Source organism: Triticum urartu, chromosome 2 (assembly GCF_003073215.2).
Source record: "Triticum urartu cultivar G1812 chromosome 2, Tu2.1, whole genome shotgun sequence".
NCBI classification, from domain to species: Eukaryota; Viridiplantae; Streptophyta; class Magnoliopsida; order Poales; family Poaceae; genus Triticum; species Triticum urartu.
In genome coordinates this window covers 283,152,477-283,165,683 of record NC_053023.1, presented here as the reverse complement: position 1 = coordinate 283,165,683, position 13,207 = coordinate 283,152,477, and positions in this window count along the sequence as shown.

The following is a 13,207-nucleotide window of genomic DNA, read 5'->3' as shown; positions in this document are numbered from 1 at the left end:
ATATCTCCGGCTGCTTGCCAGCCATCGCCACAACTCGTTCAAGGAGCCGCTTCTCGGCTGCGATCACCAGTGACTCAGCCAGCCGGCTACTTTCAGCTGCGCAAGCGGACGACTTCCGGTAGTCGCCGGCCACAGTCAGAATTCCCCTGGAACTGGGCATCTTCATCTTGAGGTAAGCATAGTGGGGGACCGCCATGAACTTAGCCAAGGCGGGTCGGCCAAGTAGCGCATGTTATGGGCTCTCAAGGTCCACCACATCAAACCAAACAGGCTCTCTTTGGAAGTGATCTTTGTCCCCAAAGAGGACGTCAATCAGGATCTTGCTGATTGGTGAGCAGGAAAGCCCAGGAACGATGCCGTGGAACACAGTCTGGCTATTCTGAAGCTGCCTTTGCTTGATTCCTAACTTCTCCATGGTGTCCTTGTACAGGATATTGATGCTGCTGCCCCCGTCTATCAGAACTCGCGAGAAACGCGCGGCCTGTTTATCCGTGGCAAAGGTGGCGTCTAGGACCAAGGCATAGGAGCCCGGACTCGGCATCACTTCTGGGTGGTCAGCCCTGCTCCAACTGATGGGCTTCTCAGACCAGTGCATGAACTCTGGCGTCTCTGAGGCTAATGCGTTCACCTCTTGTTGCTGCAGCCGCCTTCTGCGTCGGTCATCAGCCACACTGGTGAACACCACATAGGCTCCATGCTCTTCAGGGTATTCGTCTTGCACTGCGCCGACTGGCCTGACTGTCGGCTGCTGGGGCGGAGGCGGAGGTGGCTGCCCAGCAGGCTGGGGTGGCAGGAGGCCGTCTCCCTTCGCGATCCTGGTGAGCCAGTGGCACTTCCGGGTGGTGTGATTCGACAGCTTCACGCCGCTGTGGAACTTGCAAGGTCCATCAAAGGTCTATTCATAGGAGAAGGCCGGCAACCAGTTCGGCTTGCCGCCTTTCTGTCGCTTGGGCGGAGGCTGCTCTTCTGGCTGTTGAGCTTCAATGGTCGCGACCTACCAGCTGCCGGAAGCCGGCTGCGGGGCCTTGCTCTTGTTGTCGCCCTGCTGTTGTCGCCGGCCGGCGTCTGCCGCTGGAGTTCTTGGAGCTAGAGGAGCCACTGTGCCGGTCGTGCTAATTTGAATTTCCACCTTCATGGAGGAGTCGGCCGTAGCGTACTTGTCTGCAATGATCAGCAGCTCGTCGAGGGTTTCTGGCTCGTCGCAGAGGAGCTTGTTCTTGAGGAGGGTGCCTTCTCGGCACCCGGCTGTGAAGTACTCGATGGCCTGCACCTCGTGCACGCCCTCACAGGAGTTCCGGAGCTCAGCCAAACGCGTGAGGTAGTCGCGAGTCGACTCGTCAGGACCTTGCACGCACAAGGAGAGTTGACAAGGCTTGGGAGGACGCTTGTACGTGCTGGTGACGTTGCGGATGAACGCTTCGGTGAAGTCGACCCAGCTGTTGATGCTGCGGGGTTTTAGGCTGTTCAGCCATGTCCGGGCCGTGCCCTGGAGCATGAGCCGAACGTACTTTACGGCGACACGCTTGTTTCCGTTTGCTATGCTGACAGCCGTGGAGTAGTTGACTAGCCAGTCTTCCGACTTCACGGAGCCGGTATACTTGGCGTGTCTCTTGGGAGCGTGAACCCTCTGGGAAAGGGCTCATCCCGAATGCGGGGCCCGAAGCAAGGCGGGCCCAGCTCATCTTCTTCCTCCAGCGCCAGGGACCGGTGAAGTCGGTCGATCTGGAGGCAGGCGTCGTTCTCTCCGACTCCCTCTCGGCGGCCAAGGCAGTCACCGAGAGTCGGATGGTCAATAGGCGGCGGGGAGACTCGCCTCTCCTTGCGGGGAGGGGGAGGCGGACAGTCGTCCCGTCGTTCCACTGCTCTCGGGCGGCCGTCTCGGTCGCGCTCTATGGTGATCCAAGTCTGACTGTGGCTGACAGCCGGCTCCTTGTCCTTTCTTCCTCGGGTGCCGCCAGTCGGCGTCCGAGACGCCGCGCCTTGATCTCGGTGCGGGTCGTCGTTTGGCCGCTGCGGCAGCCAGCCTCTTTCTGTGCGGCGGCCGCGTTGAGAAGCTGCTGGACTCGCTCCATCATGAGGCGGCGTTCCTCGCCCTCGAAATTGTCCAGCTCATCCATTGCTGCCTGGGCGGCTCGGATGTTCTCCGCTGGTGTACCGTACACGGGGCGGCTAGCCCCAAATAGGCTGGCGATGGCTACGCCGCGCTGCTGGACCGCGCCAAGGCGGCTGGGCCCTGCCGGGGCCAGCGAGCTGCCAACGGCACGATCCATCTCCCGCTGGTAAGCTTCTGACAAGCGTCTCATGCTGGCCAACTTCTTCGCGCCTTCAACGAGCTGAAGGCGGCGCGCTTCTAACGTCTCTGCATCGGCATCTTCCGGAATGGGCGCGGCTAGGTCTTGCAGCGCCACGCCGAGCGAGTCGGGCGCTCCTCCGCCGGGGAACTCGTCATGACTGATGACTAGCACCTCAGTGACGGTCCTTCTGTCGCTCTATGCGCGGGGGAGAGGTTCGTCGTAGACCACCACGTTGGTGGGGAATGCGTCGAGCGACGCAGTGTCGGAGTCGACCAGCATCGGGTCGGTGGAGCCAACGGACTCCACGTCTGCGGCAGGCTTGCCGGAAACGTGGAGTTGATCGAGGAGGCCCGCGAGGAGGCTCTCGGGGCCGCCCGTGCCTGCGTCGGACGCAGGTTCGTCGGAGAGGCGGACCTTGCCGACAAGCTCGGCCAAGGAGCTGGCTGCGCAGGCGATCTCAACGCCGCGCAGCGCATCGATGCAAACTTCGTCTGGCATGCCTGGCTAGCTGCGCTCGCCAGGGAGGAAAAGGGTTCCCGTCCAGAACAGATCTCCGGACGGCGGTGCACCTCGCCCCACGGTGGGCGCCAAATGTCGAGGGTTTGGAGCGACATATGCCAACGGGTGGCTTATCATGGTGGGGGCGAGTAGAACATCGCCGGTGCCTGGAAACGGGATGAGGCGAAGACATGCACGCTGGCGAATCTTACCCAGCTTCAGGGCTCTCCGAGGAGATAACACCCCTACTGCTGCTATGCGGGGTCTCCGCATGATCACTATGGTCAGGGGATTACACAGTTGCTCCTTGAGCTGTATCTGGTGGTAGGAGAGGGCAAGGCTAGCTCCCTCCTTCTGTCTGGTATGGTATAGAACTACTAGCATCCAACCCTTTGCATGGGTGCCCCGGGGGGTTTAGATAGGCCTACCCCCCAGGGGTACAATGGTAATTCGACTGGGCGCGGGCCCAGCCGTCAGTGCCTCCGACCTCCGACTTCTCCGCCGACTGCTGGGGCCCGCCGACTGGTCTGGTACGGAGCCGACAGGCCGCGTCCGCCGCGGGCGGGAATTGCCGGCTGCTGATTACTGTAGCTGTGCTTCTGATGACGCAGGCTTGGTGATGGGGTCGTGGCAACAGCCCTTCCGCCTGGCGGGCGATCACTGTGGCCACTCCCTGTCTCATCTTGATTAATGGCGCATTGGCCCCGGGGGAGGGCTCGGCTGACTCCCCCAGGCTGACTCCCATCGGGTCTGACTGCTGGTTCTTCTGCCGTCTCCCGAGGTCTCGCTGGCAGGTGGGCCCCGCTGCTTCCAGGCCGTACAGACAAGCCGTCGTGGGCACAGGACTCGGTACTGTGGTGCTGATGTCAGGGCCGGCCGGGCAACAGTGCCACGCCGCATGGAGATCTTTCTGACTACGGCGTGCTGTGGCCATGCCTGCCCTTGGTCAGGGGCGGGGAGTGGGCTTCACTGTAGCCATGCCCTCACCCCGTCCCCTTCGGTGAGATCATGACTTGTTGGAGTCGCCGGCCGACTCCCCGAAGCCGGCTCCTCTGGAAGTCGTCCCTAGGACTCGGCCGTGAGCGGGCAGTCGGCCGCCCCACTGCCGACTCCTCAAGAGGCGGCGCTTCATCCCGGGGTCTTGAGGGGTGCAGCCTGCCCCGATGTCTTGAAAAGGTTATGGGGCTCGGGTTGGCCTACCCGTGGCCCATTACTCCGACAGCGACGCAACTGTCGGCCGGCTTGTAGGCGACCAATTCCCTCGTGTTCAACTGCTCTATGTGTGTGGTTGCTTGCGGTTCAGGCAGCCACGGCACGCTCTGCTCGCGTCCCACCGCGCACACTCTTCTCTCGTGTCCCTTCGGGTGCCCTGCCCTCGTCCCTCCACGCGCGCTGCCAGTGTTTGGGGCCAGCGCACGATCACGTATGTTCGTGTGCATGCGGTTGCGCCGGGCGCGGTGTGATGATGAAGTTAGCCATTGCAAAAACAGCCATGCAGACGCGCCTAGAATCCACGCCGCCCGGCCCCCTTTTATTCCTGCGGCCATTTACCTTCATCTCTCGTCTCACACGACACAATAAGCACACCCACGAGGACACATACAGAGAGGACATCCAGCGATTCCAATGGCGCTCCCCGTGGCTTCAATGGTGGTCCTAGCGACTGACAACAACAACGGCGAGCAGTTCACCACACAACACGTCGTGGACACCCACGTGAGGGGGAAGGCTCTCTGCTGGTGTACACGAACGATCCGGTCTCGGTGGAAAGCTCCATCCGAACTATGGAGCAGTTCCTTGTCAAGGACAAGTACCAAGTGGTCGGCTTTGACCTCGAGTACACCATGGGTCGTGCCGGGGACAATCAGAAGGTGGTCGTCGCCCAGTTGTGCGTGCAACTTGACATACTCATCTACCACTACATCCTAGCCATAATGCCTTGCGAACGTTTCTCGAGGTTTATCAACAGCTCAGTTTTGCTGCGGTGGACACCACCAATGATCTAAAAGCGCTCAAGGTTTCGTGCTTGAAATGCCCGAATCTTGTCAACATCCAGCGCCACTACAAGGTCTCGACCAGGGACAAAAAGAAACTAAACACCCTGGTTGACCTCGCCTCGGCCATCATCGACCCCTACTGCCTGAAGATGAAGAATGAGAGCAATAAGGACAGGAACACCTGGCATAGTGTGGCATAAGAGACTGGATGAACAACATGTCAAGTATGTGGCCATGGACACATACACAAGCTACGAGATGTACAGGCAAATCATTGAAATGAGGAATTGTCTTCTTCCTGACCTAGACAAGGGATCGAGCCACATAGCAGTGGCGGGAGCGTCACAAGAAGTAGATGAGTAGACGATCGTTTCTCCTACTTTAGAATGCATGCAATTGTTTATTGAGGTGTGTGCGAATGATCATTATAGTCACTTATGTAATTGGATGTTTATTTCAATTATATATATACATGTTATTATATGGTAGACAGAGCAAATCACACGGCTTATTAGCAGCAATCGTCTATGTTATTATTGGTCTTCGTACACATTTCTGATTACGGACCTGTTTGCCACGTATCACACACATCTTGTTCAGTTGAACCATTTCCATTGTGTTGCCTAATCGCACGCAGTTCATCCTAGTGAACCGTATGCTATATATTGCACACGCCTTCATCTGGATGCCCTTTTCTTTTGTTCCTCCTCATCCCAAACAATTAATTGAACTGAACCGTATGCCCTGCATCGCACACATAACTAAAATCTGAACCATGTTTGATGCATCCGTCATTGCAAACGTTTTGCACCTTTTTTGACGGGTTTTTACACCCTGTTTGCAATTATCGCATCACACATAGTTTCGTCGAAGGGTCTCTGATCATAGTGTCGCGTTTGGACCATCTTGCAGCAGTGGTGGTCCGGCAGGCTGTGAGGAGTTGTTTCCGGCAGGGTCTCTGCCGGGAGCGGATGACTCTGCCTGGAGAGGCTTACCGTAGTCCAACTTTCTCCTCTTCTGGGCCATTGCCAGTGGGGTTACAGAGGGCTGAGTGAGATGGAGATCAAAATTCCCTGGTTCCACAAGAAGCTTCTACGAGCACACTTTGACAGATGATCAGCTATGTTGTTTTCCGCATGGGGTACGTGCTCTGTTTGCAATCTGTCAAAGTGATCCTCTAATATCCTCACTTCCTCGACGTATGCCTCCATCAGTGGACTTTGATAATATTTGTTGTCTTGTCTCACCACAAGCTGTGAATCTCCTAGAATGATCAGATTCCTAATTCCCAATTCACCTGCAATCCTGAGCCCAGCAAGAAGCCCTTCATACTCAGCTGTACTGTTGGTTGCTTCTTGCCAGGCAAAATGCATTTGCACAACATACTTCAAGTGCTCCCCAGAGGGGGCGACAGGAAGCACACCAGCTCCTGCACCTTGTAGGGAAAAAGCACCATCAAAATACATAATCCATTCTTGGGGCATTTCCTGGCCAGTGATTGGCATCCATTCAACAATAAACTCTGCCAATGCCCTACTCTGAATAGTTGATGTGCTCTCAAACTTCGAACCAAAACTGGATAACTCCAAAGCCCACTCCACTATTCTGCCGGTAGCCTCAAGGTTTCGGAGTATCCGTTGCAACGGAAAACGAGTAACAACCATGATCTCATGGGCTTGGAAGTAGTCATGAAGTTTCCTTGAGGCCAGGATGAGACCAAAGATCAACTTCTGCAAACCAGAGTACCTCGATCTGGCCCCCTGTAACAAGGAACTGACGAAGTACACTGGGCACTGCACCACTTTCTTCCTTGCCGCATCCTTGGGGTTGCCCTCATTGGATTGCTCATTGCTACCCTGATCCTTCTCGGATTCTGCCAATCTCTCTTCACTTTCTGCCTCATCCCCTTCTTGCTTCGCTACCAGGGCTGCACTGACCATTTGGTTGGTTGCCACCACGTAAATCAACAACGGCTCCTGGGGTTTTGGAGAAACCAAGGTAGGCACAGAGGACAAGTAAGATTTCAACTCTTGCAAAGCTACATCTGCTTATGGAGTCCACTTCATAGGGCCGGTCTTCTTCAAAATTTTGAAGAACGGCAGGGCGCGTTTGGCAGACTTGGAAATGAATCTGCTTAGCGCAGCAACATATCTTGTTAGGCGCCTCACATCCTTAACTGTCCTTGGCGCCTCGATCTGCTCGATGGCCTTGATCTTGTCGAGGTTGGCTTCGATCCCGCGGTGGGATACAAAAAAACCAAGCAACTTGCCAGAGGGAACACCAAATACACACTTCTATGGATCGAGCTTTAGATTGATCTTGCATAGATTATCAAATGTATCTTACAAATCCTGAATAGGGGAGGCCTTAACCTTGGTCTTGACCACGATATCATCCATGTTGGATTCTATGTTTGTGTGCAATCGTGGCTCAAAACCAATATGGATTTCCCTTGCAAAAATGGACCTGGCACTCGGCATGCAGACAAAGTAGTACGTACCACATGGAGTGATAAACGATGTCTTTTCTTCATACTCCTTGGACATGAAGATTTGGTGATACCGAGAGTATGCGTCTAGAAAGGAGAGCAAATCACAACCCGAAGTGGAATCCACAATCTGCTCGATGCAAGGCAAGGGAAATTGGTCTTTTGGGCAAGCCTTGTTGAGATCTGTGAAATCTATGCAAAGCCTCCATTGCCCGTTAGCCTTCCTGACCACCATAGGATTTGCCAACCATGTGGGGTGCAATACTCCTCTAACAAACCAGCTGCCTCAAGCTTCTTGATCTCTTCTGCAATAAACTGCCTGGGAACACCGGGGATATCAGATGGTGGCCAGGCAAACACATCGATATTCGCTCGTAGGAAGGCAACGAGCGTGCTTTCCTATTTTTCATCGAGGGTGGCCCTGATAGTAAAAGTACCATCAACGCCAGCCAGCCGTGCCAGGTCCTTCTTCACTTGGGGTGTAGCAACCTCGGATCTCTTGCTGTTAGAACACTCCGGCACGTTGTTAATGGGTGTTGTGCACTCGGTGGGGGCACACTTCCCACACTCTTTGCCGGAGTCTCTATAGTCTCTCTTCTTTCCTTTACTTCCCTTGGCGGGATCTGCCGCTGCTACGACCGCGTCCCGGTACATCTTCTCCACACAAATGATTGCATCCTTCTCATCTGATAGGATGGTAATGACTCCTAGTGGCCCAGGCATCATCAATGTGTTGTAGGCATAGTGGGATGCCACCATGAAGTTAGCCAGAGCCGGGCGTCCAAGAATCCCATTGTACAGTCGGGGGAGATCAACCACATACATGACAATCCTCTCAGTCCGGTAGTTTAGCTCTCCCCCAAACATTACCAGCAACGTGATCTTTCCCTTAGGATGGCTCCTGCAAGGAATAACTCCTTGAAACGTGTCGGTAAACTCTAGCTCTTCTTCTCCTATTTGAAGCTTACTCATAACTACCAGGGAAATGAGATTCAACCCGGCCCAACCATCCACCAGCATCTTTGTGACCGTGAGGTTGTGGATTGTTGGAGAGACGAACAACGGCAAACATCCTACCGCAGTGGTATGGCTAGGATGGTCCTCTTCGTCGAAGATGATGGGCGTAGGGGACCTGGTGTTGGCTCCACGACATTGACTTCTCGTGCCCAATGCTTGAGCTGGCGGTGAGAAGTGTGCAGAGATGCACCTCCATCAATGCACAGGGCGTCCATGGCCTTCTGAAACTCCTGCTCACTGGTTTCCTCTTCATCCCTTCCATCACTCTCATAATCAAAGGTTTCCTTCTCTCGGCCTCTGGCTGGTTTCCTTGGTTCCAAAAGGGTTTGCTGGGGTGATTTGCTTCACCACCTCAGCCCTTACCACCCGCAATGTTCTGACCTTTTTTGTTATCACTCTTCTCATACTCCACTCTCTGCTTCTTGACAAGTTGCTCGACCTAGTAACACTCTTGAAGGTCATGGCCCTTGGTCTGATGAATCATGAAGTACGCCCCGTCGCCCTTCCCAGCTTTCTTGGAGGTAGCGGCTTCCCGACAGTCCCTGCACGCAGCATCTTCCTTACCGGGGCCTCAATTTTGGCCTTCTTGCCGGTACTAGGTGTAGCCAATCCTTCAACAGTCATCACTGCTTTATCTCTCCACTTCTTACTTTGCTTCTTGCTCTTTTTCTGACTGGTTGATTCATCATCATCTTCTGAATCAACATTGGCACAATCTTCCTCTCAGGGTAACTTCCTTCCCTCCTCCATCCGAGCACACTTATCCACTAGTGTGTAAAGCTCCTTCATAGTCTTGGGGAACCGCACGTTCATCTTGGAACGGATACGACAGTGATACGTCTCCAACGTATTTATAATTTCTGATTGTTCCATGCTATTATATTATCTGTTTTGGATGTTTATGGGCTTTATTTTACACTTTTATATAATTTTTGTGACTAACCTATTAACCGGAGGCCCGGCCCAAATTGCTGCTTTTTTGCCTATTTCAGTGTTTTGTAGAAAAGGAAAATCAAACGGAGTCCAAACGGAATGAAACCTTCGGGAGCGTGATTTTTGGAACAAACGTGATCCAGGGGACTTCGAGTGGACGTTAAGCAATCAACAAGGTGGCCACGAGGCAGGGGGGCGCGCCCACCCCCCTGGGCACGCCCTCCACCCTCGTGGGCCCCTTGTTGCTCCACCGACCTACTGCTTCCTCCTATATATATCAATATACCCCGCAAACATCCAGGAGCACCGTGAAACCCTATTTCCAGCGTCGCAACCTTCTGTACCCAAGAGATCCCATCTTGGGGCCTTTTCCGGAGCTCCGCCGGAGGGGGCATTGATCACAGAGGGCCTCTACATCAACTCCATGGCCCCTTCGATGATGTGTGAGTAGTTTACTTCAGTCCTTCGGGTCCAAAGCTAGTAGCTAGATGGCTTCTTCTCTCTCTTTGGATCTCAATACAAAGTTATCCTCGATTCTCTTAGAGATCTATTCGATGTAATCTTCTTTTGCGGTGTGTTTGTCGAGATCCGATGAATTGTGGGTTTATGATCAAGTTTATCTTTGAACAATATTTGGATCTTCTCTAAATTCTTTTATGTATGATTGGTTTATCTTTGCAAGTCTCTTAAAATTATCTGTTTGGTTTAGCCTACTAGATTGATCTTTCTTTCAATAGTCTAGATGCATGCTGGATTGCGGTCGATGTGTGGAGTAATACTAGTAGATGCAGAATCATTTTGATCTACTTGTCACGGACGTGATTCCTATATACATGATCATACCTAGATATTCTCATAATTATTCGCTTTTCTATCAGTTGCTCAATAGTAATTTGTTCACCCACCGTAATACTTATGCTATATTGAGAGAAGCCACTAGTGAAACCTATGGCCACCGGGTCTATTCTCCATCATATAAGTTTCCATCTACTTTATTTTGCAATCTTTTACTTTCAATCTATATCATAAAAATACCAAAAATATTTATCTTATTATCATTATCTCTATCAGATCCCACTCTTGCAAGTGGCCATGAAGGGATTGACAACCCCTTTATCACGATGGTTGCGAGGTTCTTATTTGTGTGTGTAGGTACGAGGTGACTCACCCGTGGTCTCCTACTGGATTGATACCTTGGTTCTCAAAAACTCAGGGAAATACTTATGCTGCTTCAAGGGAAAACAAACGCAGTGCTCAAGAGGTAGCAAGAAAGATTTCTGGCGCCGTTGCCGGGGAGATTTACGCCAAGTGAAGACATACCAAGTACCCATCACAAACTCTTATCCCTCGCATTACATTATTTGCAATTTGCCTCTCGTTTTCCTCTCCCCCACTTCACCCTTGTCGTTTTACTCGCCCCTTTTCTTTGCCTTCTTCCCGTATGTATCTTTGTTTGTGTTTCCATCTGCCTTCCATTTGCTTGCATCTTTGTTTGCTAAAAATCTATTGATATGGATCCACTTAAAGTGTTCTACTTGGATCATCTTCGATCCTTATGCGCTCGTGTTGAAACCCCAACTAGCCTAGTTGATGGGAAATCTTTAAATGAGCATGGTCATTTTGTGTGTCACCGTTTGTCTGAAAAGGGACACACTTATGGGATCAAATAAACAGATTGCTATGTTATGCTTGCAATCTTTGTGAAATTTGTGATCTTAGTTGTTGCTCTAAGAACCCTAAAAAACACCTCCCCTACCTATGTGAGTTTAATGAGAATGAAATCTTATCTTCTTATGAAAAGGGTGTTTATAGTTACTACGATATCGAACAAATTGAAGAATTTGTTGCTTTTAAGGGTTCTTACGAAGTTGCTTCTTTGTTTGAAAAGTATGATATTACTCTTTACGAATCTGAAGATGTTGACATACTTAAATATTGCTATGAAAACTATGCTCATAATGTCTATGTCAAAGAATTTCTTGAAAGAATGACCGATGCTTCGGAAGAAAATAATGATATGCATGAATCTATAGATAATTATGATTCCGATGATTTGACTGAAATATCCCTTGATAACATGATGCTTGCTATTCTTGTGGCCATGATGCCAATACTTCTGAAAAGGAGTTTGCTATAGTTCCATATGTTAAACATGTGATCATTGCTATTGAACTCATACTTGATATTTCCTTCGATGAAAAGCACGATTGCAATGATGTTATTATAAATTATCTTAATGTCAATTGTGTTAATAATATGCAAAACCTCAAGCTTGGGGATGCTAGTTTTTCTATGACTACTATTTGTTGCAATGATCATGATTGGGGTGATTCTCCTTTTGACCTTTAAAATTTATTTAAGCCCCATGATGAATATGAGATTGATAATAGTGTTTGCAATATTATTGAAAGTGGGTTTGGAAGAGTGTCAACTTTAGATCCCACATATTTGGAGAATGTTCAAAATTATGAAAATTTTGATAAAAGTGGGTTTGGAGAGGTCATGACTTTAGTTAATTTGCAATACATGATCATAACTAGATATTCTCATAATTATTCGCTTTTCTATCAATTGCTCGACAGTAATTTGTTCACCCACCTTAATACTTATGCTATCTTGAGAGAAGCCACTAGTGAAACCTATGGCTCCCGGGTCTATTCTCCATCATATAAGTTTCCATCTACTTTATTTTGCAATCTTTTACTTTCAATATATATCATAAAAATACCAAAAATATTTATCTTATTATTATTATCTCTATCAGATCTCACTCTTGCAAGTGGCCGTGAAGGGATTGACAACCCCTTTATCACGTTGGTTGCGAGGTTCTTATTTGTGTGTGTAGGTACGAGGTGACTCGCGCGTGGTCTCCTACTGGATTGATACCTTGGTTCTCAAAAACTGAGGGAAATACTTACGCTGCTTTACTGCACCACCCTTTCCTCTTCAAGGGAAAACCAACGCAGTGCTCAAGAGGTAGCAGACGGTTGCGCACATTGGACTGGAAGGCAGCTATTATAGTTGTCGGACGGATATTTGGGATATTTCTATTGACTTTATTGAATCTCTATAAATACTTACGGAGGGGTTCTCCTTCCTTCGGCTGGAGAAGATACAAATCCCTCGGCCTGTCGGGTTCTTGATGACCGCCAGTGAAAGCGCCAATGAACTCAAGGCACAAGTCAGCCCATGATGAAATGGAGTTCTCCGGTAGGTGCATCATCCAAGACCTCCCATTGGACTTGAGGGCCAAAGGGAAGTAGTTGGCAAATACCTTCTCATCTCTTCCCCAAGTAGCCTGAACAACGATGGTGTAGATGCTCAGGAACTCTGCTGGGTTCAGCCTCCCATCGTACTTCTTAGGTATCTTTGGCTTGAGCGTGCGAACAGACGGCCAACGTACTTGCCGTAGCTCTCATGTAAAGGCAAGGCAGCCAACCTCGAAAGTTAGGCACCCGCCAACACCGAGTGCAGGCTCGTCGACGTTGAGGCCGTCGTACCCGTCGTCCGGCGGCGGTCGTCGCGGCGCTGCTCGAGGACGCATAGGTCTCCTGTCTGCCTATCCTCCAGGGCTCGACGCTGGCCTGGACGTGCTCGAGGGTCTGAAGAGGCCCTCGAGACATCGCTGGGGTCCTGATTTGGTCACGCTCACGCTGGCTGCCGCGGTGGGGACTACACCGTGGGGATGGGCCCTCCGTATGGTCAGCAGCATGAGCCGTTGCTGTCTCTTGGGGAGGTCGTGGCGGACCAGCTCACCGTGAGCCCCCAGATTTGGAGAAACCGAGTAGGCTTTGGATGGTGGCATGCCATTCGTCCATCTGCTCGGCCGCCGGAGGAAACCTCAGCAGCAGCTGAGCTCGCGCCACGGCCTTTGAAGCCATAGTTGGCATGGATGTTGATCAAGTCGATCGTACTGTCGCTCGGCTCCCGACGGTGCCAGCAGCGGTAGCGCTGTGCCCCCGCTGTCGCTGCGGGGCGAC